General features: G+C 41.1%; 1 protein-coding gene across 4 annotated transcripts in view; it reads right to left on the bottom strand.

Annotated features, from left to right (window-relative positions):
- The window catches only part of raph1a (Ras association (RalGDS/AF-6) and pleckstrin homology domains 1a), a 159004-nt gene extending 132921 nt beyond the window's left edge, over positions 1-26083 (bottom strand). For all 4 annotated transcript variants that reach the window (XM_052013387.1, XM_052013409.1, XM_052013417.1 and 1 more), the window contains exon 1: positions 25967-26083. The gene's annotated coding sequence lies outside the window, so the exon portion shown is untranslated. The remainder of the gene's footprint in view (positions 1-25966) is intronic.
- Between the last annotated feature and the right edge of the window lie 556 nt (positions 26084-26639).

The raw sequence follows: 26639 nt of genomic DNA, 5'->3' as shown, positions 1-26639 counted from the left end.
CATGATTGCTGGTTTTTCTGGACCAGATTTCCATGGTTAAATACAGCAACGTCAACACTATATTTAGGTTATTCTTCCTGGAGATCAGAGAGCAGATGAGGTATTCAAGCTAGTTAATGGACAGTTTTGGTCCATACAGGTTTAACAGATGGTTGGTATTTAATTTTAAGGAGATACAAATGTAACACTGCAAAGTTTTGAAGTCCAGTATTAAGTCAAAACAAATACATAATTTAATCCCCATGACAGTTGGTTTAAGCATTTGAACTTCAGTAGGGGCAGTATTTAATGAGTAAAGAACTATTTTAATTCTTGCACTAGAATGAGTTGTAATTAACATCCAAAAAAGTGGAAAAGCCATAATTTTGGTAAAATCCCTTTTCTCCCCATTGCACACCAAGGACCAAGTGAGAAGGAAAAACAATTGTTTAACAATCAAAAATTCAACATAATTTCAGTGACATAACATTATATTAGAGGAATCTGCCCACTGAATTTAAACAGCTATAGAGTTATGATCCCTGCAATTTAAACAGAAAATTAGATAATGAAATAAGGTGGCAATAGCACTCCTACAAGAGTGAAAGCAAGTTCATAAGGGTAGAGACAAAGTACACAAGTTTTCAGTAATGTATGCTGATTTCTGAAATTAAGGCTGGAACTGCACACTGAAAATCAAGTGCATCCACTGTGCTAATTTCACAGTACTTAGCTTTTTGAATTGTTTTCATGCAATTTTTCTCCTTTGCTCTCAACGATTCCTGGCCAGTTTCATCACTTCTGCCACTTCAGCAAATCACCTAAGCTTTAAATACCAAGGCCAATTGATATCAGCTAATTCTGATAAACTTCTGGTCTCTATGAGTGAGCAATAAGCTGATGGATTACTTTTAACCACCCCTGGCCAGCAAACTTTAAGGAGTTAACCAGCACTTTCATGATGGAATCAGTGACATCCTGTCTTATGCTTGATAGGAAATTACAAAAGAGGAAATGATAGTACTCTTTGCTCTAGCCTAATTATTTCAGGGATGGAATTATCAATTATGATTCATTCCACAAGCACTGGCACTTACTCATTTTCCAAAACATTTCATTAACTACACTAAAGGTAATGAAAGAAACTGCAATGTAGATTGTAAATGTCTCAGAAAGAAAATCTAGAATGGAATCAATGGCTAGAATTCTAAAATTTCTTCGTGTTCATTATAACTACAAACTAGCAACTTTAACTAAAGTGACACCATGGATGTCATTTTTCCAAGTTTGTTTTCCCAAGAACAGATTCATGAACTTCAAGAAGTCTGAAAGGTTGGGCATGGGTACAAGTTCTTTTATTACTTCTGATGAATACTGCTTAACCTGAAACATACACTGTTTCTCTCACTCAGCTGTTTCTAACACTTCTGGAATTTTCTGTTTTTGTTTCACATTTCCAGTTTTGTTCAGACTTCCAAAAATTGCAGTTTTTGCTCCAATTCTCCCATTCCTTAATTAGTTCAAAGTCCTACTGTAATAAAGTTGTCTGTGTACAAGTGTCAACCTACTTAGCAGAAAATTTGTGCACAGCATTTTCACCTGATGTTCACATTCACGTTTACAACAGATCATCTGTTTTAGTGATGTTGATTGAGAAACAAAACTACTGTTTGGAACTTTCCTGCCCTTCAAAACAATGCCCTGAGATCCTTTTCAACCAGAGATAGCAGGAGGAATTTGGTCATTTGAAAGAAAGTCACTCTGACAATGCAGTATTCTCTTAGTTCTGAATGTGTCAGACATTTTTTTTATACACATGTTCAACTTTTAGAAGTGGAACTTGAATCTTGTCTTCTCAGACTGTTCGTTCAGCTATGACTAACACTATTGAAATAAATGAGGAGCTGCAACTTAGTTATGAAATTTGTCACCTCATATTAATCAATGGTTTGGAATTAGTCTGTAGAAACTCTGCCTGTGCAACTGTAGTTACAAGAACAATTCACCAATGAGCTTTAGCACTAGAATCTATTGATAAGGAAAAGTAATTTAGAAACTAGCCAACAATTCTTTTTAAATAAAGCCAATAAACATTAGTAGTCAAGTGTAATCATGAGCATGAGACTTTGCATACCTCTATTGTGAAATCTGAGCTTGGAATCTTCCAGCAGGTAGAACATATAATTACTCAATCATGAAGATATACAGACAATTTAAAACATTGTAAAGGTAAACAAAATCAATGAGGGCATTTTTAGCAGACCTTTGAAACCAGCAAATGTATTCCCAATGCCAAACTCATCAATAAATGAGAACAAGAAAATACAGAGTAGCAATGGCTCTGGCCTGCTCCACCACTGATCTAAATATAGGCCTTAAAGGCCTCATTCCTATAACCCCTCGATTCTCTTGCATTCTCAAAAATCTATCATAAGATATAGGAGCAGAATTAGGCCATTTGGCTCATTAAGTTTGCTCCGCCATTCAATTATAGCTGATTTTTTTCAACCCCATTCTCCCACCTTCTACCCGTAACCCTTAAACCACTTACCAATCAAGGACTTGTTTCTGCCTTAAATATACCCAATGACTTGGCCTCCACAGCCTTCTGTGGCAATGAATTCCACAGATTCAGCACCCTCTAGCTGAAGAAATTCCTCCTCAGTTTATGTCCCTTTATTCTGAGACTGTGCCCTGGGATCCTGGACTCTCCTACTAATGGGTAGGAGATGCAGAATATCCAGAATGACTCAGCATTCACTGCCCTTTGGATAGGGACTTCCAAAGAATCACAATGAAAATGTCTCCTCATTTCAGTCTTATGGCAGTAGAGTGGTGCAACTAGTGGAACTGCTGCCTTACAATTCCAGCAACCTGGGTTCAATCCTCCCTGTGCATGGAGTTTGCACATTCTCCCTGTGACTGCGTGGGTTTCCTCTGGGTGCCTCCCACACACCAAAGATGTGCAGGTTGAGAGACTAATTGCCAAATGTAAATTTTGCTTAGTGTGTAGGTGAGTAATGGAACCTGGGGAGAGTTGATGGGAACACAGAGAGAATAAAATGAGATGAATTTAGATTTGGTATAAACAGGTACTTGATTGTGGGTGCAAACTTAGTGGGCTGAAGGGCCTGCTCCTGTGGTGTATAACACTGACTCTAAATGACTGGTCCCAAATCCCAAAACAATGGCCCCAAGTTTTACCCTCTCCAGCTTTAGTAAACAGCTAATTGGTATTCACCACATCAGACACTCACAGATTCTTATGTCTCAATGAGATCCTCATTCTAAATTCCACCTATTTAATGTCAACTTTACTCAATTTTTCCTTGCATGCAATCTCATCTGCAATTTTGTTGATTCACAATTAATGGCTCTTGGCAGATCTAGTTCCTATCAACACTACATACTGTGCCACCTAACACTATCTGCAAACTTGGTTATCAAGTTGTCCTTTCCATTCTTTCAACACGCAAATGTCCCAACTCACTCCCAAGACATATCACGGTAAATCAGTGAGAAAATAAGCTGCAGCGTACCACTCTGATAGTCAAACTAGCATTGTACCACACAAGTTAATAACCTCAGCTTAATTCAAGTATTGCCAGGGTTATAATAGATTTTGCGACACTAAAGGAATAGAGAGACAGGGATTATGTGGGAAAAATGGATTTGAGGCACAGGACATGCCATCATTTTGAATAACAGAGATTCAAGAGCTTTTTAGCCAACTATTCCTATTTCTGATATGGAGCCTCAAGCAGGAAGCAGTGAGGTTTCTCATTCAGAATCCAACAGGAAAATCAGCACTTTGAAAGTCAACGGAAAATATAATTTTCCCTACTGAATTACAGAGCCAAATGGAGATTAAGATACAGATCAACTGCAATCTAATTGGATTTTTATGCTATGCCTGTTCAAATGGTGAAAAGGATTGAGTTTCAAATTTTCAATTTCCACGGCTCCTAGAACCTACAAATCCAGTGTCACCAGGTGCATTCCCACCAGCAATGAAATACAATACTTCCATATCTCACTAAGTTTGATTGTCAGAGAGAACTACTTTTACTAAATAACCAAGACCTTTGTTTATGAGTTTTGGGATGAAGAGCAACGAGCAATGAAAATTGTGCACATTAAGGCCTTCTGGTCCAACTACATGAAATATATGCAGACAGATGCAGCAGAATTTTAGATAAGCCTGCATATAATGGTTACTCAGTTTCCAAGAATGGGGGTAAAGAAGAAACGTTTAGCCTTCAATTATAGAACAATGTTGTGAATGTTGTAAACAAGCAATGCCATGTAATCAAAATTGACCCATCTTAGAAATGGATTAGATGTAGAATTGAAGATTCAACTCAAATAAAATGCCAATACTGGTCAGAATGAACATAGCATGGAATCAATGATAAAGCAGCAGAATTTAAAACATTTCCAACTACACAAAGTTTTCACTCACTCTCAAGTTTAAGTCAAACAGCCAAACTGATTGTGCATAGGCAACAAAGGAGTCATGTGAAATGATGATGAGCAGTCCACTTTCAGAACATGTGGATGACATGCTACAGGAGAGGGAAGGAGATAGAGACAGTGAAAAATGACCCATAGGTGACTAATAACACAACTTATTAACCAATATTGCACTGCTTACATCAGAGAGCAAATACCAATGGAACATGTAATCTGCCTGCAGACGAATCACTAATCTTGCAACATTTAATTTATTTGCTTCCAAAAAACAGTTCAAAATTATAACAGATTAAGTCTAAAGGACTTTTACAAAACTTTCTGTAGGGTGTTGCAACATCTCTAATTACAATAAGGTTGTACTTGCTATCCCAACTCAAGACTAAGGTATGTCACTGCCCTGTATAATTATTTACACCCTGAAAATTGCTGGTTGCATTAACATTGTAATTGGTTGTGGAAGAGTTCCATCAATACTCAAGATTTTATGATGAAATTTATTGGCCTGTTCTCCCCATTAATAGCCCAACCTGACTGCAGATCAAGAGTGAAACAGATACCAGTCATGAAATTTAAAACTATGAACAATGTTGTTGAAGGAAGACACTGGCACAGAGCTGTACTTAATATACAGAAAGTTAGTTACACATTCATGAAGATGCCTTTCTATGATGATTGCCATAATGACAAGCTCACCCACTGCAGCTTCTGTAAATAGCTATTGTAAGTTTTGAGTTAAAATAAAACAATCACATTAAAATAAATCAAGATCTCATTTAATAGAGAAATCCTTTCTAGCACATCAATTATCCAGGATCAGGAAATTTAGCTGATTTGTTCCCTCTTCAGCCTGAATCATACAGTCTGGCTTCATAACATTCTAATCACCTTGCTCAATTTCAGGTTTTGGGATAGTCCAGGAAACAGGAGAGTGACCTTTCAACATAACAATCATATGCTAACCAGAATGGAGATGGCAGACCGGATTGGTTCAACTTATATAGTGCCCCCAGAAGATTATAGTTCCTCACCCAGTCTGAAACTTAATATTCTTTGCCTGACAAATCTATTAGAATTCTTTGAGGTGATAACAAGCAGGTTAGACAAAAAAAGAGTCAGTGAACATTATTTACTTGGACTTTCAGAAGGCCTTTGACAAGGTGCCGCACACGCAGCTGCTGAACAAGGTAAGAGCCAATGGCGTTTGAGGCAAGGTACCAGCATGGATAGGAAGTCAAGAGAGTGAGGATGAAGGGGTCCTTTTCAGGATGGCTGCCGGTGACTAGTGGAGTTCTGCAGGGGTGAATGTTGGGACCATAACTTTTCACTTTATGTTAATGATCTAGATGAAAGAACTGATGGCACTGTGGCCAAGTTTGCAGATGATCCCAAGGTAGGTGGAGGGACAAGAAGTGTTGCGGAGGTAGGGAGTCTGCAGAAAGACTTGGACAGGTTAGGAGAGTGGGGAAAATAGTAGCAGATGGAATACAGCAAAGGGAAATGTGGGGTTATGTGGAGTTAGAGGAATTATAAAGGTGTAGACTATTTTGTAAATGGGAAGAGAATTCAGAAGTCAGAGGTGCAAGGGGATTGGGTATCCTAGTGCAGGATTCCCTCAAATTAACTGTTTGAGTTGCTAATAAGGAAGCCAAATGCAATGTTAGCATTCATTTTCAGAGGACTAGAAATATAAAAGCAAGGATGTACTGCTGAGGCTTCATAAGGCACTGGTCAGACTGCATTTGGAATATTGTGAGCCATTTTGGGCCCCGTATCTAAGGAAAGATGTGCTGGCCCTGGAGAGGGTCCAGAGAAGATTCACAAGAATGATCCCAGGAATGAAAGGCTTAATGTATGAGGAATGCTCGATGGCTCTGGGACTGTACTTGACAGAGTTCAGAAGGATGAGTGGTGGGGGGGGTTGGAAATCTCACTGAAACTTACCGAACACTGAAAGGCCTGGATAGAGCGGATGTGGAGAGGACGCTTCCATTAGTAGCAGAGTCTAGTATGTGAGGGTACAGCTTCAGAATAAAGGGATGCCCCTTTGGAACGGAGGTGAGGAGGAATTTCTTCAGAGGGTGGTGAATCTGTGGAATTTGTTGCCACAGAGGGCTGTGGAGGCCAAGTCATTGGGTGTATTTATGGCAGAGACTGATAGGTTCTTGATTGGTAAGGGAAAAGCCGGGAGAATGGTGTTGAGAGAGAAAAAAAAAATCAGTCATGACTGAATGGCAGAGCAGATTTAATGAGCTGAATAGCCTGATTCTGCTTTTGTATCTTATGGCCTTATGGAAAGGCTGGCTCAGGTGTGCTGTCTGATGTAATGTCAATAAATACAAGCAATGAAAGTGCTAAATCTGATTAGTAACATGTTAATCAAAGTAGCCATTCTTCAGCGGTGAACCAAGATGCACACAAGGTTACTTGATTTGAAGTTACAGACAGTAGCACATCAAAGCTAACGTCAAACCTGGCATAGTAGGTTGCCATGGACAGGAAAGGCAAGGAGTTAGGGTGAGGAGAGGGAAAGAGAGAAAATATCAAATTATTTAGAATGGAGACAAGAAAAAAAGGTTTAATTCTAGAAATGTATAGTTTAATTACCGTTTCTTTCCTTTATCTTTCAATGTGTGGACTGATCAGCTAAGTGATAGATAGAAAGCTGTCAGATTAAGATCAGTATAACGTTGCAGTAACATACCAAAAATGTCAGATACTGACTGTAGCTGCAATCCCAAGGATAATACCTTTATTTCAGATTTTCAGCACTTTTTTTTTGATCTTGATACATTTTAAATTTACTTTTTACAAGATTCACATGGGTCAGTGACTTCTCCTCCCTAAACCATCCATTTCTAAGTCAAAATAATACAAGATGAAAGCATTGCAGTCCAAATCCTACCATTTTGGTAGCACCGAAGACTACGTTTGTTTTCAAGCCTATTTGAGTTGGGATGAAACTCCATTTCCTTCCAAGGCTGCTCTAGGGACAAAAATCTCTATACAAATTCACATTCACCTGTAATTTCAAGATCATGGTAAAATCTTCATCCTTCCATCTGCCACAGCATTTCTGCAGAAAACCATCTATTGTATCTTTATCACCACCTTTGATATGTTAATCCTTCCCCCACTGAACTCTCTCTCAGACCCTTGGACCTGAGAATGGAGAAGTGCATCTCAATTCTCCATCATCCAAGGGATTGTGCCAGGTCTGGCAGAAGTGCATAAAGACATGCTTGCTATTCTAGGATCATAATGGAATGCAACTTCAAGCTTTTTTTCTTCACTGCAAACTATCTTGAACCCCTCTTTCCTCCAACTTCACACACAAAATGTATTTTCATGGACTCAAGAGATCTGTTACTCCTCTTGCTTCCACCTGCCTACCAATACTTTTAAGTATTGCACTCCACTGACGAAGACATGCTATCTTTCCATATCCTCACTCTTCTCCCCCAAGCTCTCCAAGTTCATCTTGACTATGAAACTCACTCCCTACTTTCTCAACTATTTCCACTCAACAGCTGACTATCCAATTTCCTTTCCTGATCAGGCTAGGCAACATCATTAACAGATCTTTCTCCTTTAGCATAGTTATCCTTCTTAAATTTGACATCATTGCTTTCCTCTTCAGAAAAAAAACCTTGAACTTCTTGCAAATCACCATCCCACTCCAATCTTCTGACCTCTGCAAAAATGTGCTGATTTCAGAAATTCAGTTCCTTTAAATCAGAGTTTTGAATGGCAAGTTTCAGAAAAAGTTCTTGCATCTGCCACAAGTGACTATGACAAAGTTAATTTTTCCACTCCTGATTCTCTCTTATCCAGATGGGAAGACTGGTACTAGCCTGGTCGCTTTCACAAATAATTAGAGAATCACTTGTGATGGTTTTTTTCCAGCTCATTCACTATGACTTAGTGTCCTAGTGTCCCAATGATCTACAGTTGGCCAATTTCTCACCTGCACTTTGTTCTACAAGGACATCTGAAACGTCAGTTTACATGAGCAATGTTGATACACTACTTTCTCAGCACTCTCTCTCAAACCCATTCATCATCTCTAAACTGTCAGACTGCTTGCTCAAGATCCAATACTGAACAAATATCCTCTAACTAATTCTTCAGAAGATCAACGTCATTGCCTTCAGTCCTCATTACAAACTGGTTATCTATCCATCCACTCTCCCTTCACAGCAATGGATTGACAATAAATCACACTGGTGTTATATTTGATCCCAGGATAAACTCAGATCATATATCCACATGATTGCTAAAACTGTCCACGATACCAGTGTAAAAATGTCCAAGTCCACCCTTGTATCAGATCATCTGCTGGTGAAATTCTCTTCCATTCCTTTGTTATCTCTAAACTTGACTATTCCAATGGAATCTTGGTTGTTGGCCTATTAAGTAACCTACATAAACCTGGATATTCAAGAACTCTGCTGTCTGTTTCCAAATGCATCAGGCCCCATAACCCAATCACTCCTGATCAAGCCAACTTTAAGTTAAATATTCCTTTGATTTTTGACCTCTGGTTTTTAAATCCCTCCATGGCTCTGCCCCTTTAATCACCTCTAGCTCTAAAATTTTTGAGATGCGTGCTCAGATTTGACCTCTTGATTGTCCTCAGATTTAAATAAATCATTCTGGCATTTGGGGTCATGCCTCCTGCTGTCATGGCACCAAGCTCTAGAATGTGTTTAAACCTCTCAGACTCCATAGATCTTTTGCCATTTCAGATGCTCCTTATTACGTACTACTTTGACCAAACTTTTCCTTTCCTGCTCAAGTATGCCCACGGGACTCTTATCAAATTTTGATCAGTAATGCTCCTATAAAGTGTTCTAAAATGTTCTACTATGTGAACAATGCAATACAACGGATATAATGAAAAGGTTTTCAGATAATTTTCATTCAAACATGAGGTTCAAACAAAAATTCACATTACAATTAGACAGAAGCATACCATTTTAAAATGCTTCCAATTTCCAAGATTACATTTAGTTAAATATCTAGAAACTAGATGTACTCTATTTCCTAAACTTCAAGAAAATGATATTTTTTCTTTCCTTCTAAAATCACAAATAAGGCAGTCAAAATTTAACTAAGAGACCAGTTAAATAAGTCAACCAATTCAGACTCTCTCAATGGCTTGCCAAGTTAAAACACACATCAAGTGCCTGGTATCCAGAAAAATAAGACTAGGCTTGTGTTCAGCCTTGTCTCTATAGAATTACATTGGCCTTATTGCCCATTGCATTGTTGGGAAAAGCAAAAATATAGTTTCTAGTCCTGACTGCCAAATATGGTACAGGTAACTGGTAAAAGAGGATAAGATTACATCCAAGTACAACGCTCAGCATTACCAAATAACCCAACATTTCCAGTCCATGTACACATGTCAAAAAGGCTTGTTCATTAGAGATAGCAGACATATGTCACCACATCATGTTTACATTGGAAACTGGCTCTTACTTGGGTTGCAGAATGATAGATACAGGTGTGGAACAACAATCTTACACATTGCATGCTCAGAAGTATTTGTCTTTACTTAGCAGGCACATACAGTGACTAGATTATCCTAAAACAATTATTACTGCATTACTATCATTTTTCTTGGGCCTCCTTTATTTCTAGAATACACTGATGACTACTGCTGTGTGGAGATGTTGTTCCTGCAGCTGAGATGCTACCTCAGTAACTCTATCACCAGGATGCAGAAGCACAACTTCAGCAGAACTAACATTTACTGGAACATCTACATTTAAAATGCAATTATTGAATCAACAACAGCAATTTCAATTCAATTTCCAATGCTTTAAATGCTACTGCTTTAGAACTGGAGAGAAAATTCAAGGATCCATTTGCAAACACGCTATGGAACCTTTGAACTTGAACAGGTTCCTCTATTCCGAGACTATTTACCTGGTCTGTTCACTTCAGAGCAACTCAGTTGCAGCTGAAGTTTCAAGAACTATAGGTGGTTTTGTCCCATTCTAGCTCCAAAACACAGGAAATTCAGCAAGCTTCCCCACTTAGCTAAATTGAGCTGAGCTAACTTTGTCACTTTTCTGACCAGGAAGGCAATTGATGTCATTCAGTTGACAGTTTGATGATATTCAATGTGCTTTCTGTATCTAATGAGAAAGATTACAAGACTGCTAGATTCCTCAATACAAGATATTCCTTCTGTCCATAATTTTAAACCAAAGTACCTAGGAACCACGTTGGATTTAATGCTCAGCTATCATCAACATCTTGAAAATACTCACATGATGAAATGCTGGGTGATCATACAAGAGACAGTAGGAGCAACACAGATAAACTCTACTCAAACTCTCCAGATTGGTTATATCAGCAGCTGAATGTTATTTATTGGTCAAGTGAATTTTACAGTTAAGTAATTAGCTGAAAAAAATCATCAATACTGCTTTGATAAAGATTAGCAGCACACTTAATTCTACACCAACACCATCACCACTTCACAAAGTTTGAATCATACTCACCCCAGCCAGTGGTAGAAAACCACAAACAACATCCTTCCTACAGATTAGTTCACCTCTAACTTCCGTGCCTGTGCATAGAAACTCAGAATTCAGAGACTAGCTGGAAGCTAGATGTCACTGCATCCAAGTCTAGCAACAGAAAACTGATGTGCTGAACTGAAGGTCAGAGGCACTTGGTATCTGAGCCATCAACTTGATGCAAGCCAAATCTGGCATAAGTAACGGGACCTCATACATTTAAATGGGGCAAATCGACCTTGATGAAAATGTTAAATGCAGGTAAGTGATTTATCTTTATTTCTCCATTTTAAATTAACTATTTTAAACTAATAGAATTAAATTAATGTATTTTAATGTAATATTTTGTTAATTATTTAAATCTATTTTAACTTTTAAAAACAACCTTCTAACAGTGATATTTAAAACATTTGGTTATATTGATCTGGGGATAGTCTCAGATTTGCTGCCTGAGACCTAACCAGTGTTTCACCTTGCAGGATTATCATGGAAACCAGAATTAATTCCTTGGATCTGCAAAAGGTGAGTGTAATCACAGGAAAAGCCAGGAAGATTGTGTGAGTGGACTGGATCAAGCACAATCTTGGCTGACTCGCAACAAAAATGTACCAGGACATCAAGTGTACACCAAGCCTGCTGAATTCCCACAATCAAAGTTGTGCAAAGATACAAAGATGTAAGTAATGCATAGCTTGAAAGCTGCATAGCCCATGACGCCCCAAACAAGTACTTAATTGAAGCCACCGTGCAGGAATTACGTGGGTTTAACATTGCTTTGGGTCACATTAATCATGTTCAGACAGCAAAAGCTGGAATAACAAAAGTAAAAGAAATGACCTGCTGTAGTGAAAAGCTACTTGTCCATCATGTCAGTAACCATGCAAACCATACATATATACAGGAAATGTAAATAAGTTGTGATAATATTAAATGGTTTGTCAAACTCAACATTCAGTTACGACATCACCTTAAGTTTCTTTTTAAATGCCATACAAATAAAATTATAAGCTGGCTTAGAAAAGCCAGAGATTCAAACCTGAAATCTTGTTATTCTAAGAGACTTGGTTCCACAATGGAAGGGGATACTTGCCACCAAGCAACCAAAAAGCTGATTAACTTATTTAAAATATCAGACCAAAGGTGAAAACAAAACCACAGCATTTTGTCGGAAATGTAATTTCAGCTTTTACCTTGAATAAATACTATATTCAAAATATGAACCATTGCACAATCTCGAGCATAAACAGCATGAGAAAATAGTATAATTAGAGTTATTCTCAACAGCTTTTTAAATTCTGCTAAAATGTTCTTTAAAGATCAACTTTGGGTTTAAACAATTTGAACCCATGGCTCTCATCAGAAAATGGGCTTTAAAGCAGTTTTATTTGTCATTACATCAGTAAGAGCTAATAGTAAATATCAAAAAAAAACCTGCAGATGCTGCAAATCTGAAATATAAGCAGAAAATGCTGGAAATACTCAGGCCTCATCTGTGAAAAGAGAAACAGAGTTAATGTTTCAAATCAAAGACCCTTCATCAGAACTGGGGGAAGGAGACAAAAGAATCTTGCTAAACTGCAGGGAGGGTAGGGAAGGAAGAATGTTTCTGATAGGGTAAAACCTTGTTTCCAGCTTATCCCATGGTCACCCTAGTTTTACACTAATGCTCCCCCACCCTCCCGGCAGCTTAACAAGCATTTTTGTCTCCTTCCCCTTTCTAATGAAGGGTCTTCGACCTGAAATGGCAGCTCTGTTTCTCTTCCCATGGATACAGCCTGACAAGTTGAGTATTTCCAGCGCTGTTTTTATTTCAGATCTCCAGGAGTCCCAGCTAACATCCAATCCTCTTTCAACCAAAACAGATTAGCTGATCAAAGTTGCTACATTATGCAATAAAAATGATCCTCTAACAACCTGCCACTATTGCACAATAACATCCTTTAACAATAAAAATTCACAAGATCTTGGAATACTGAACTACTTTGCCTACAACATAAGCCACCTCTCAGCACAGGCAGATGTCGATGATAAATTCACCGCTGCTTCCTGTGCATAAGTACAGCCTTTGGGTGCCCAAAGAAGAGTGTTTGAAGATCAAGACCTCAAACCCAACAAAATGTTCACAGCCTTTTGCAGTAATCTCCACCTTCCTGTGCTTCTGAGATATGGACTACCTACAGCAGGCAGCTTTAAGCAATGTTCAGATACCACCACTGCAAAGTCCTCCAAATTCCCTGGCAGGATAAGGAAACAAGTGTCTGCATCCTGTCCCAGGCCAGCATCTCCAGCACTGAGCTCCGATCAAACACTGACCTGATGCATAAACTCTGTTTCTCTCTCCACAGATGCTGCATGATCTCCAGTGTTTTGTTTCGTTTCAGATTTTCAACATTGCAGTAATTTTCTTTTTGACTCTTATCCAAACTGGGAAGAGATTACCAGTGGAAAAGATGTTCTCTAAAGTCTTCTTGAAAAAGTGTAACATCCCCACTAATACATGGGTCAACTCATCAGGAACACAAAGCAACCTAGCATACATTGCAGAAGTACACCACCTCTCAAGCTGCCCGCCCTGTGAAGTATCTCCTGTTCCATCTGTTGCAGGCTCCACTGGTCCCAACATCCACCTCAAAATGCCCAGGAAGGGATACAAGTCATTCTCAATCCTGAGAGAGTGGCTAAGGAGAATAAGGGGGTCAGTGATATTTTGCCATTTTCTTAAACCTCAAAATATTTCTATGTCAAAAGCCTGTAGAAAGCAATTGACTCAATGAACAAGCAATCAACAGGACTCTGAAATAATGATTAAGGAACAGGACTGCAAAAGCATGCAAAAATCTTCAAAATCAATTTAACATTCCTATTTTTCAGTAGCTCACAGTAATTGTTTTACAAATCCTACTCAAGAGACAGAAGATCTAGACCAACATTCAAGACTCAAATCTTGATCCTATCCATCCTCCCAAGCAAATACAGAAGAGCCCAACGCACTATTTTGAAGAGGAGAATCATCTCTAGTGTCTTGGCCAATAACTATCCTTCAATCAACATCACTAAACCATTATCACATTACCACCTATGAGGGTTTTCCACATTGTAACTTCAAGAGTACTTCATTGCCTCTGAAATGCTTTGAAACACCTTGAGCTAAAGAAAGGTACAGTTACTTTTTCCAAATTATAATTGTTATTTCTCTATTTTACGAAGTTTCAATTTACGAAATTTTCCTTGACATTTTCCCTGAATGCATTTCTTTCTTAAATCGAGGAATGGCTTTACTTAAGAACATATCACACTCAGCTGACAAGGATTTAGTTGATAACCAAGCCACAAACAGGAAGACAGAATGGACCCCATGTGTAAGCTAGAAGTTAGATTATTTCAGCTAGGAAAATAGTGAATGCGCAACACTGACCTCATCATCTTTAGATTTTAGATTAAAAGTAAGCTCAGCCATGTTTCTGACTCCAGATGTTTCCAATAATATAATAAATACAAATGGGCAATTAATGGGCATGGGAATGGAGTCAGCTATTACAGCAATCTTGTTGCCTAAACTAAATTATGAAAATATTCCCACTGGTGAACCTCTTTCACTTTTCTGGCAACCCTAACTGTTTTGGGCTTGCACCAAGGCTCAACAGTTATTCCTGCAGTAAAATCCAAATGGATACAAGTTTAATGTCACACTGCTCTAAATGATGTATGTGAACAAGGGGTTTTAAAGCAAAAAACCTTCAGGCAAAACAGGCACCATAAATTTTACAAGTCCATATTGCATCAGTTGCATTTTCCTAAAACTCCAACTGGAAGGGTAAAGCCTTGGTTTCTGAAGAATCAAATGTATGATCAGTTTATTTCCTCAATCCATTCTCAGCATGGATGACTGCACAGAACAAACTATCTCCACTCCTTGATGACTGTATATCTCATTGAAGTATCAGTATAGAGTGTTATGGTCTCAACACTAATTGGATTCCATATGAGCTGCTCAACCAAAGCCTGCTCCTGGTCATAGTCAATCGGAAATGTTTATACAAAATTGTTCTCAAATAGACAACGTGCAAAATTGCAAACTACACTAATGCTCAATGCTTTTAGTTGCATTTAAAGCAGTGTATTCCAAAAACAATTTTACATAAATGAATATTTTTCCACAAGGTTCTGGAGAACCAGCAGCACATCTTGTGAGTCAGAAAAGGAGTGAAAAAACTTGGAGATGCAAGTAGAAGAGGAGATGATGGATGCACTTCATGCCAATTCTATGTAATGAATCACGAAGCAATTCTTTAAAACATTTGAAATCACGTCTAACAAAATATTAAAACTCACTTGCCAAGCTTAATTTCCTACCGTGAATTTTCCATCTTCAATTACTTTCATTGTATGCTTTTCTCAGCTGAGCATTCCTGGCAGCACCAAACTAGATGAGGCAGCAGGAATCTCAATCATTGTTGAAATGCCCGCTGACAGGAACCATCTAGACTCACAAATAACAAATTCTGTTTGGGTTGCTGTGGAACTAAACTTTACAAGACTAGGTGAGCGGAATTCTCATATTTTAAATCTATTTATAGCCTCAAACTCTCAGTCTTTAATTTCCAACATCCTTGCACCACTCCCCTAACTTTCTATTCCTCCAGTGCCCTTGAATATTTTACTATTGAGCATCCTCAGCCCTCTGGGCTGAGATTTCTGAACATTCACAAAACTTGAACAAAGACATTTGTCATCTCAGTCCTAAATGACTAACCATGTTTAAGTTCTAGTCAGAAGAAATAACATCACATCTCATTCTTCTAAATGCTTGTAGAGGTTCTCACACTCACTCTCGCCTCATCAGTCAACTAATTACAACGTCCCATCCTAGAAATCATCCGAGTGCTTCAAGGCTGCACAAAAGAACTCCTGGGATTGGGAGATCATAATTAGAGGACTGCCTTTTGGAAAGAGTACAAATTGAGAATAAACAGTTCACTTTCAGATTGGCAGTCTGTTATTAGTAGATCCTATAAGAATGCATTGGAGCCTTAACAAATTACAATCCATATTAATGAATAAATGAAAGGACTGACTGCAAATCACCCATGTTTGCTGATAACACAAAGCTAATTGGAAAAGTATGCAACTTCGATACCAACAGTGGGAAATTTCAGCATATCGAAGGAACCGGTTCCTTCGTGACACCCTGGTCCATTCTTCTATCTCAACCATTCATTCACCTTCTTATGGCGTTTTCCCATGCAACTGCAGGAGATGCAACATCTGCCCATTTACATTTGTCCTTTCGCACAATCCGGGGACCCAAACCTATGAAACAGAAGTTCACTTGCACATCTTCCAATCTAGTACACTGCTTTCAGTATTCATAATGTGGTCTCCTCTACATTGGAGAAATCAAATGCAGATCAAGTAACTGCTTTGCAAAGCTTCCGATGCCTGACACTTTAATTCTCCATCCCACACCCATTCTGACCCATCTATTTGTGCCCTTTGAGGAACACCACCTCAATGTCTACCTGGACAAGATGCAGCTCTGTTTTGAATTCTACAACTTCAAGTAAGTGGCTTTCCTGTCCACGCGAGAACATGCCTGTCTGTGATACTGGCTCAGTTTTTCTCTTTCCATCAGCAAAGCTGACCTGCTGGATTTGTCCTACATATCTGCATTTCTCAACTTTTACATTCCTTTGTGTTTTCACTAAGTGCCCTCATTTCATAACTTTTATGTTCCTTTCTTCAGATTCTAACTGCTACCATTAACTCATCAAGTGGATGACCTCATTTATAACTTATTCCCACAGCAATTGTGGCCTCACATAATTATAGATGTTCTCTTGTCCTATACATCCCCACCCTCTTCGCAACTTAAAATCAACATTTTCTCTCTTCCCCAGTTCTGACAAAGCATCTTCAATCCAAAATGCTGTTTCTCTTTCCACAGATGCTGTCTGACCTGCTGAGTGTTTCCAGCACTGATTTTATTTCATATTTCCAACATCTTTTTATTTAAGTGGTACGATGACCTTTAGTGCACAGGAGTAAAGAGTACAAATTATAAGCCAACTGTATGTGTAAATTTCTTTGTCTCCACTCCAAAAGGACATTTTCAGTAGCCATACAACACAAGTTCTCCAGAATGATTCCTGAAGCTTGACTGTGCAGAGAGTTGAGTAAGATAGGCCTATACTTATTCAGAAGAATTAGACTCTTACACCTTATCACATCCAATCTCTAAAGTGGTAAACAGGATTGTACTCTTCACTCCTGCTGCACCCTACCCAGTGTTTTATAAAGCTCAAGCATGACCCATCCACTCATATGTTTTGTACCTCGATCATCATAGGAAAGAATTCAATATTTTTCCGTAACTATTTTATTTACCAGTCCTGGTACCTTCGATGAACATGGAGCAAATAAAATCTCTTAAGTACTAAAACATGGCATTAAAATACTTCTGAAACAAATTCTTATCTCTCTCCAGTCTGGGAGAACAAAGTAGGCAAGGGGATGACAAAGATACCATAAGCATGACAATGTTAAATAAAGGAGACAAGTCTGATTGGGATAATGACAAAGGAGATCCTTACTGTCTGTGAGAAATAAGTCATTGCGAGGATCCTTGACCACCTTGCCCCTCCCAGAGTTGCAATCCAGCACCAATCTCACAGTCTATCAGTAGCAGTGATCCACATCCTCCTATATGCTTCAGAGGCATGAACAACCTAAAGTAGTCACTTCATAGCATTGCAGAAGTACCACATACACCATTTCCACAAAACTCTCCACATCCTTTGGAGAAACAGCTTTCTCACAGGCCAGCTTTGAGGCTTCCACTTCCCACACACCAAATTAGCTCCAGCGAGTACATCACATTGTCCACATGTCTGATACCAGACTCCTGAAACAAGCATTCTACTCTGATCACCATCAAGGCACAAGATAAAGTACTTAAGGACATTCTCAAAGTCTCCTCTAAAAAAATGTAACATCCTAAGCAACTCATGGGAATCCCTGGTGTGTGATGTCTCAAAGTAGAAAAGGAGCATCTGAGTAGGTACTGAACACCTCAAGTTTTTGCAACAGGAGCATGCGCAGGTGATACACAAACAGCGAAAACAAGTGAACATTATGCCAAACAGTTCAACCACTTGATCAAGCACCACCTCCCCCACCTGTTGCAGAGTCTTCAGCTAACTCTGAACCCTGGGATCAGAAGCAAGTCTTCTTCAATTTTGATGGACTACCGAAGAATGACAACTTGATACATAGTGAGCAACACTCATGCCACACGAGTGCCAACCAATGTCTGTCTCCAACGAGAGACAGTCAAATACCTCTTGACATTCAATGCTTGACCATTGCCAGGTCCCCCACCATCAATACCCTGGGGAGACTTTAGAACTTTTCAAAGTCATAACGTCCTGCACCAAAGCTGGCATAGTCAGGCAGCACATGAGAACATCATTACTTGCATATTTACCTCCAAGCAATACACCATTCTGCCTTGGAAATCTATCAGTGCAGTTTCAGTCTCTGAGTCAAAATATTACAATCTCTACCCAAGACCGCTAAGAGTACATTGACCAGACAGACAGTTTGCAAGATGGCGGCATTTAGGTATGAGTGATAAATCTTGGGCTTTACTCACACATCTTGCAATAAGTACATAACAATGATGGAATTGGGCAAGAACTTTGGGTCACTAATGATAGGAGACTGCATAGACATCAGTCAAAGATGTGAGGTCAAAGTTAAAAAAAAACTTATTCAGGAGCTCTTCATTCATCACCATGAAACACAAATATTAAGGAATGAACAGAGAGAATAAACAACAGATTATTTTGAATGATTAGAGGGACACTTACGAAATAAACAAATGAAAATGCTCTCACCACACCAAGGATGATACCCAAATCTATAATAATTAGATGTGCAATTCAAGCAGGTATGCTGAAAATTCTACATGTTCACTTAAACTGGATTGAGATTTCACTGACAGTACAATGAACTTCTTAACCTCATTTCAAAACACTGCACCTTCATGTATGCCTCAGAGGAGCATTAATAAGTCAGCCATTATCCTTTATAAAAATGTGCTATTTCCTACTTAAAGACAATTTCCTGTCATCTTATCTCAAACTGCCTTAATCCATCCTGAAACATAACGAAATGTCCTATAATATATAAAGGTGTAAAATAACATACATTTGTATATATTATTATAAGCCTTGTATAATATATTGTCATCCCCCCACCCACCCCCACAAAAACTCCAATCACCCTTAATAACCAATTGTGGAATCAGCACATTGTAAGACAACCTTTACCAGTTCCATCTCATCACTTTGTAAGAGGAGGATGAATATTAATGCAATATATCTCATGTCACAAGCAAACTAAGATAATCTTTGTGCAAGTCAATATCAAAAGTCTCAAAGCTATGGAGTGGATTTAAAACCAATTTCAAACCTGACCATTCCAAAATGGATTGAGACAGTTTGAGACAAGACAGTGGGAAATTGTCAGTGGTTTGGAAATAGCATTTTTTTTTCTAAAGGATAGTGACTGATTTATTACCACTGAATGCAGTAGCAGACAATATTTATATATGGTATCACTAAGGAGAAATTCCTGTTGACTTTTAAAGTCCACATTTTGAGCACTTCAGTGGGTAGTTCCTATTTAAGAACATGCAAGAGATGTTTTATTAGCCACTCATCTCCCCGCATCAGAAAGGTGTGCCATTTTGAGAAGTTGCTTTGTATCATCAATGGCATCATCCAATCTTACCATCCAGCCACAACAATCTGTTTGCAAAGTCGTCATGGACATCGAGCCTCTGTACACTTCCATCCCCCATCAGGAAGACCTTAAGGCTCTCCGATTCACTCATGATAACAGACCCAACCAGTTCCCCTCCACCACCACCCTCCTCAGTCCAGCGGAACTAGTGCTCACCCTTAACAACTTCTCTTTCGGCTCCTCCCACTTTCTCCAAACTAAAGGTCTAGCCATGGGCACTCGCATGGGCCCCTGCTATGCCTGCCTCTTTGTCGGCTATGTAGAACAGTCCATATTCCAAGCCTACACCAGTAACAGCCCCCAACTCTTTCTCTGCTACATTGACGACTGCTTCCTGTACCCATACTGAGCTCGTCAATTTCATCAACTTTGCCTCCAACTTCCACTCAGATTCACTTGACCATCTCCGACACCTTTCTCCCCTTCCTGGATCTCTCTGTCTCCATCTCCAAAGACAGATTAACCACAGACATCTTCTACAAACCCACTGACTCCCACAGTTCCCTTGACTACTCCTCTTCCCACCCTGTCACTTGCAAGGACGCTATCTCCTTCTCCCAGTTCCTCCGCCTCATCTGTTCCCATGATGAGGCTTTCCATTCTAGGACATCAAAGACGTCCTCCTCCTTCAGTAACTGAAACCCCATTACCAATGCTGCCATTACCTGTATCTCCTCCACTTCCCACATATCTGCCCTCACCCCCTCCCCCCACCAACATAACAGGGACAGGGCTCCCCTTGTCATCACCTACCGCCCCACAGGCCTCTGCATCCAACACATCATTCTCCACAACTTCCACCACCTCCAATGGGATCCTACCACCAGGCGTATCTTCCCCTCACTTCCTCTATCTGCTTTCCGCAGGGACTGCTCTCTCCGCAACTCCCTTGTCCACTCGTCCCTCCCCACTGATAACCCCCTGGCACTTATGCCTGCAACCGTACCAAGTGCTACACCTGTCCCTACACCTCCTCCCTTACCAGCATTCAGGGTCCCAGACAATCCTTCCAGGTGAGGCAGCACTTCACCTGTGTGTCCGAGGGTGTTATTTATTGCATCCGGTGCGGCCTCCTGTACATCGTGAGACTGCACGCAGATTGGGTGACTGCTTCATCGAGCACCTTTGCTCTGCCCGCCGCAACAGCCAGGACCTCCTGGTGGCCACCCACTTCAATTCCACATCCCACTTCCATACTGACATGTCTATCCATGGCCTCCTCTACTGCCACATTGAGGTAAGACGCAGATTGTAGGAACAACACCTCATATTCCGCCTTGGGAGTCTCCAGCCTGATGGCCTCAACATCGATTTCTCTAACTTCCAGTAACCTTACTCCTTTTTCTTCCCACCTCACTCCTTTGTCTTCTCTTATTGCTGTGGCTCCCTTCCCCTGCCTCGATGACCTGCCCATCTCCTCTCCTCCCTCCATCCTTTATTCCATGGTCCATCGTCTTCTCCTACTATTTCTTTCTTCTTCAGCCTTTTGCCTCTTTTACCTATCACCTCTCAGCTTATTACATCTTTCCCCCACCCACCTGGCCTTGCCTATCACCTGCCTGCGTGTGCACCTCCACCTCCCCCACAACCCCCCCCCCCCCCCCCCCCCCCCCACCACCCCAACCTTCTTATTCTGGCTTCTGCCCTCTTCCTTTCCAGTCCTGATGAAGGGTCTCAGCTCAAAACATTCACTTTTTATTTCCCTCCATAGATGCTGCCTGACCTGCTGAGTTCCTCCAGCACTTTTTGTGTTTTGCTGGTCTTTAATTTGGTACTACTTTACTGTACTAATCCTATATATCCCTTGGTTTCCTTAATATCTAATAATCTATTGATCTCAGTCTTGAAAACACTCAGCAACTAAGCCTCCTTAACTCTACCAGGTAGGAAAGTTTTTCTCAACTCTGTCTTTACATTGAAGCTGTGAACCCCTGGGTTCTGGTCACCCCGTCCTGGGGGAAAGAAACTCCACATCTACTCTATCAAGCCCCATAAGAATTCAATCGCACTCCTCCTTAACCAGGATGTTTCAACTCAAGAAAGATCATAATCAGCTACCTGATGCTTAAACTTAATTGAGGAAATGCTACAATCCTGAAGGTGCTGACCTCTGAAATACATGTAACCAAAGTTTCATCTACCCCCTCGGTTCCATGCAACGGATTCTGGGGAACAATTTAAAGATAATCCATATTTACTCCATAAAAAAGATAATCCATATTTACTCCATAATCAACATCACAAAATCAGATTGCCTGATCATTATTACAATGCTTCATGCAAATAATCATTTGCATTTCCACAACAGTAGCTTGCATAACTGTTAAGAACTTTGGAGCAACCAAGGGCAATAAAAATATGCTGTATTAATGCAAGACTTTTTCTCTTTTACGAAGATATTCTGGGACTAAAGCCACAATTTCACAAGTATCTGAACAGCACAGTTGTTCCAGGAATGTCCAGGTTTTGGCCACTTGTTTTAATTAAGTTGACTGTTGTCAGTCAAGAAAGTTGTGTACATTCAGGAACTGGCCTCAGTGCCATGACTAATATGGACAAAAAAAGTCATAGTTCCAAATTGATAAAAAATGAATATTATAGCATTGGGGTTAAGTTACTGGTTAGTAGCCAGAGACCTGGACAATTTCACATTCCAACATGGCTTTTCATTATTTAAATTTAAGTCACTGAATGCAAACTCTGGAATAAAAAGCCAGCGTAGACCAAGGTTACCATGAAACTTCCAGACCATCTTAAAAACCAATTTGGTTCACTAATGGCCTTATGTAATAATGTCTGTCATGTTTACCGAATCTGGACTATATGACTCCAGACACATTCTCAATTGCAATCTGAAATGGACAAGAAATGCACTCCGTTCAAGGGCACGTAAAGAATATCAATAACTCGTAGGACAATTATATAAAAAAATTCCTCTAGACATTGTCTGGGAATGCCATTGTGTGCACGCTGGGCAAATGCAGGGTAGTTATGACTGTAAAGCTCCCAGATATCCCTATGACACATCATCCAGGTTGAGACATGTACTAAGGGAAAATCCAAGTACCAACCCCTGTGGGACTGGTTGGTACTTCCAGAGAGAGAAAGAAAATGAGGGGTGCAATTTACAAGAGGAAGTAAGCAAGAGCTCAGGCACAATCTATGAAAAGTGTGCCCTTTAAAATTTCAAAACATTTTTTCAAACATAAAAATTGCTGCTATATGACCTGAAAAAAGTAATTTGTAGTGCAAATCAGATTCTGGAGCTATTAAAGGTTGGCTCCAATGCACAGAATTGAAAGAGGCTGCAGAGCGTTGTGGACTCAGCCAGCTCCATCACGTACAAAACCCTCCCCGCCACTGAGGACATCTTCAAGGGGCAGTGCCTCAAGGCGACGGCATCCATCATTAAGGACCCTCACCACCCAGGACATGCTCTCTTCACATTACTATTATCAGGGAGGAGGTACAGGAGCCTGAAGACCCACACTCAACTTTTCAGGAACAGCTTCTTCCCCTTCACCATTAGATATCTGAACAGTCCATGAAACCATGAACACTACCTTGTTATTCTTCTTTTGCACTATTTATGTTTGTAACTTTTAATAATTTTTATGTGTTTATGACTTACACTATGCTGCTGCCACAAAACAACAAATTTCACGACATATGTCAGTGATAATAAACCTAATTCTGATTCTCGAGCTTATCCATACTGAAAGTTAAGAGAAAGAACCACAAAGAATAAATTCAAAAATCAGAGGCACATTAACTTCAACCCAATGGAAACATTCAAACCAAAATAATTTTCCATCTGGCCAACTTCTATTCTGTCAATAAACAAAAGGCGTTATTAGACTGCACATATTAAGTAAATATATGGAATTTATTTACTTTTCCTTATAGGTTTAAGAATTACATAAATGCTACACACCCACTGAACAATTTTGATAACACTAGGGGAACTAGCGTTATCTACTCTTGTGATTCCTGGGAAAGAGTATTTGTAATGTCAGCTGGGGATAGAATGTGATTAGCCCCTGCCAGTAACTTGCTCAGACCACTTCCAAGCTCAAAAAAAGGCTACATAGTTGAGACACCCATTGACTTGCGATCAAGGAACTGCACCTCAGTTTGAGGCCATGATTTCAAATGAGTGAGGAAAAAATTGGCATGGAAAATATTATGCATGAAAAATAATGTGCGCACAGCATTAAACCCATTTCCAAAGTAAACTATGCACTGCCCATTAAATAATGCAACCCAAGCTCAGTACCTGAAGAACAAATGGACAAAAAATAGTTCCAATTGTTTGAGCAATCAGGACAACATACAGTACAAATATTACAGAGATCACTCACACCCCCACCCCCAAAGCAACTGGAAAACAATGCCAAAAATCTTGGATCAGTAGTTGGCAGAATTGAGCCTTTAGCTGACTGCACAGCCAATTAAAGTGTTTCTTGTTCCAAGCAACGACCCCAAGGGCCAGATGTGAATTTGAATCACTTTTTGTGGATGTGTTGCAGATGTTTGAGACTATTGTAGTCAATAGATTTGTGACTTGCAAACTGCGACCAAAGACAGTCACTTCGAGGGCTGCCAAGGATACACACCCCATGCCATTTCCTACCACAGTTATTCCAACAATTACGACTGCATTTGGAGTTGTGTAAGCAGTTATCTAATTTAAGAAGCATGTTTAGTAGTGACTTCAACCATTCTACTGGGACACATCCCTATGTGGTGTCAGGGAGACAGAGACTGTCTGTCATTGACTTTTTGTGGAGGGGTATGCAAAAGATGTGCCTTAGCACCCCAAAGTGGACAAGAGAACAGGCCTCAACCATCCTTGGGAGAACACTCTGTACCTCAGTTCTGTGGGTGTGCATGGGTAAAAATAAAAGGAGCAGTTCATTGCCCTTCAGTGAAATGAAAAGAGGGGGAGAGGAGGAATATCTCTCGTTCTTCTGCAGCCTGGAGAGGGAAAAAGGTCTCTGCCTCTGAATAGGCAGGGTGGGCAGGGGATGAAGGGATGGGACAGAAGGATATCACACACTCTGTGGCCCAGGAAGTGGAAGAAATCTGTCCCTCAGCAGCCCATGAGGGAGAGACGAGCAGGAAAAATCTGTCAATCAATGACGCAAGGACTGGAGGTGGGGAATCCCACAACTCTCAATGGCCTGGAGAAGTGAGGCTGGGTAATCTCTGGCCCTCAGCAATTGGAGACATTTAATTAACGCAAGGATGGGAGCAAGCCTCTGTCCCAAAGCAGCCTGTGGGTGGGGAGGGGAATTCCTGTCCCTCAGTGGCTTAGAGAGGGGAAACTGGACTCTCTGATTCTCAGCAGCCAGAAAAGTGGGAGAGGGAAGAAAGAATCACTGTCCCACAAGAGCCTGGGATGGGGGAAGTGGCATTGGGTGGGTGGGTGGGTGGGGGGAGGAAGAAGAAAAATCTCTGTCCCTCAGTAGCGGGAGGTGGATCGGTGGGGGGGGGGGGGAAGTGGGGTGAGGTGGAAGGCAAATCTCTATTGTGCAGAAGCCCAGGACAGAGAACAGGAAGGAAGAAATCTGCCCCTCAATGATTCAGGGAACGGAGATGGGAAATCTCTCGCTTCTCAGCAGCCTGAGGAGGGCTACATCCTTGGCCACAAGCAGCTGGAGAGAGCTCAGTGACTGGGGTTGGGGGGAGGGTGGGGGCGGGAGTGGAAAGGAGGACGGAATCTCTGTCCCTCAATGGCCTGGGAAGGATTGGCGGGGTCTCTGTCCATCAGTGGCCCTAGGTCGGGGGGAAGGTGGGAGGTGTGGAAGTCAAACCTCTGTCCCACAGTGGGGGCCGGGGCCGGTGAATCTGTCCCTCAGTGACCCCGAGGGAGGGAGGCCGCAGTCTCCGTCCCTCAGTGGCCAGCGGAAGAAGGGAAGGGTGGGTCACTGGCCCGGGGATGGGATAGAAATCTCCGCGTCCGGCGGTGCAGGGTCTCCGTCCCACAGCGGCGGCTGTGTGTGTGTGTGTGCGTGTGTGTGTGTGTGGGGTGGGGGGTTGGTAAATCTCTGCCGCGGTGACCCAGGGATTTGGGAGGGGGTGGGGGGTGGTCGTCCCGTCCGATTGCGGTGGGGGTGGGTTGTGTAGTCTGGTGCAGGCCCCACAACATCCGCGTCGCTCCCCCACCCTCCACTCACCGTCCGTCCGTCCGACCGACCGCTCCCGCCGCCACCCGTCCTCGCGCTCCCGCCGAGCTACCCCGTCAGCGCCGCGCGCTCCGGCCGTTGCGGCTTATTGTGTGGCGGCACTTCCGGTCTGCCACCCCACCGCCACCAGCGCGCCCCCGCCCGGCCACGCCCCCTCCCCCTTAAAACGGCAACTCCGCGACGGTGGTGGTTGAGGGGAGTCCGCCAGGGTAGGGGCCACTCAGGGCGGAGGTACAGACGCCCAAAGGAAAGGTCCAAGGAGCGACCTCAACACTTTAGATTTATATTTATAAATCAAGGCTGCACAGGAGAGAGGCACAAGAGGCTGCAGATGCTGGAATCTGGTGTTAAAAAGGCTCGGCGGGTCGAGCAGCGACTGTGGAGGTATCCCATTTCAGGTCGAGACTCTGCAACAGGAATTGCAAATGGCTGGAGTTGGAGCGCAAGAAATTGCAAAGATAGGGAGGGTTAAGGCTGTGTTATCTACCTGAGGAAGTTGGTACCTGCAGCTGGTGTCAACAAGTACCGGCACGCTTGAGACGGCGGCGGCAGCAGTAGACAGATCACTGCAGGACTCAAAGCAACCTTGCAACAATAGGAAGAAAAGCCATTGCTAAAGGTCTCCTGCCAATTGGACGCCAAGAGCAAGCAAAGTCCAATGGTG

The sequence above is a fragment of the Pristis pectinata genome, chromosome 1, assembly GCF_009764475.1.
Source record: "Pristis pectinata isolate sPriPec2 chromosome 1, sPriPec2.1.pri, whole genome shotgun sequence".
Taxonomy (NCBI): domain Eukaryota; kingdom Metazoa; phylum Chordata; class Chondrichthyes; order Rhinopristiformes; family Pristidae; genus Pristis; species Pristis pectinata.
Note: the sequence above shows the minus strand (reverse complement) of the source record. Positions and strands in the feature narration are given on the sequence as shown.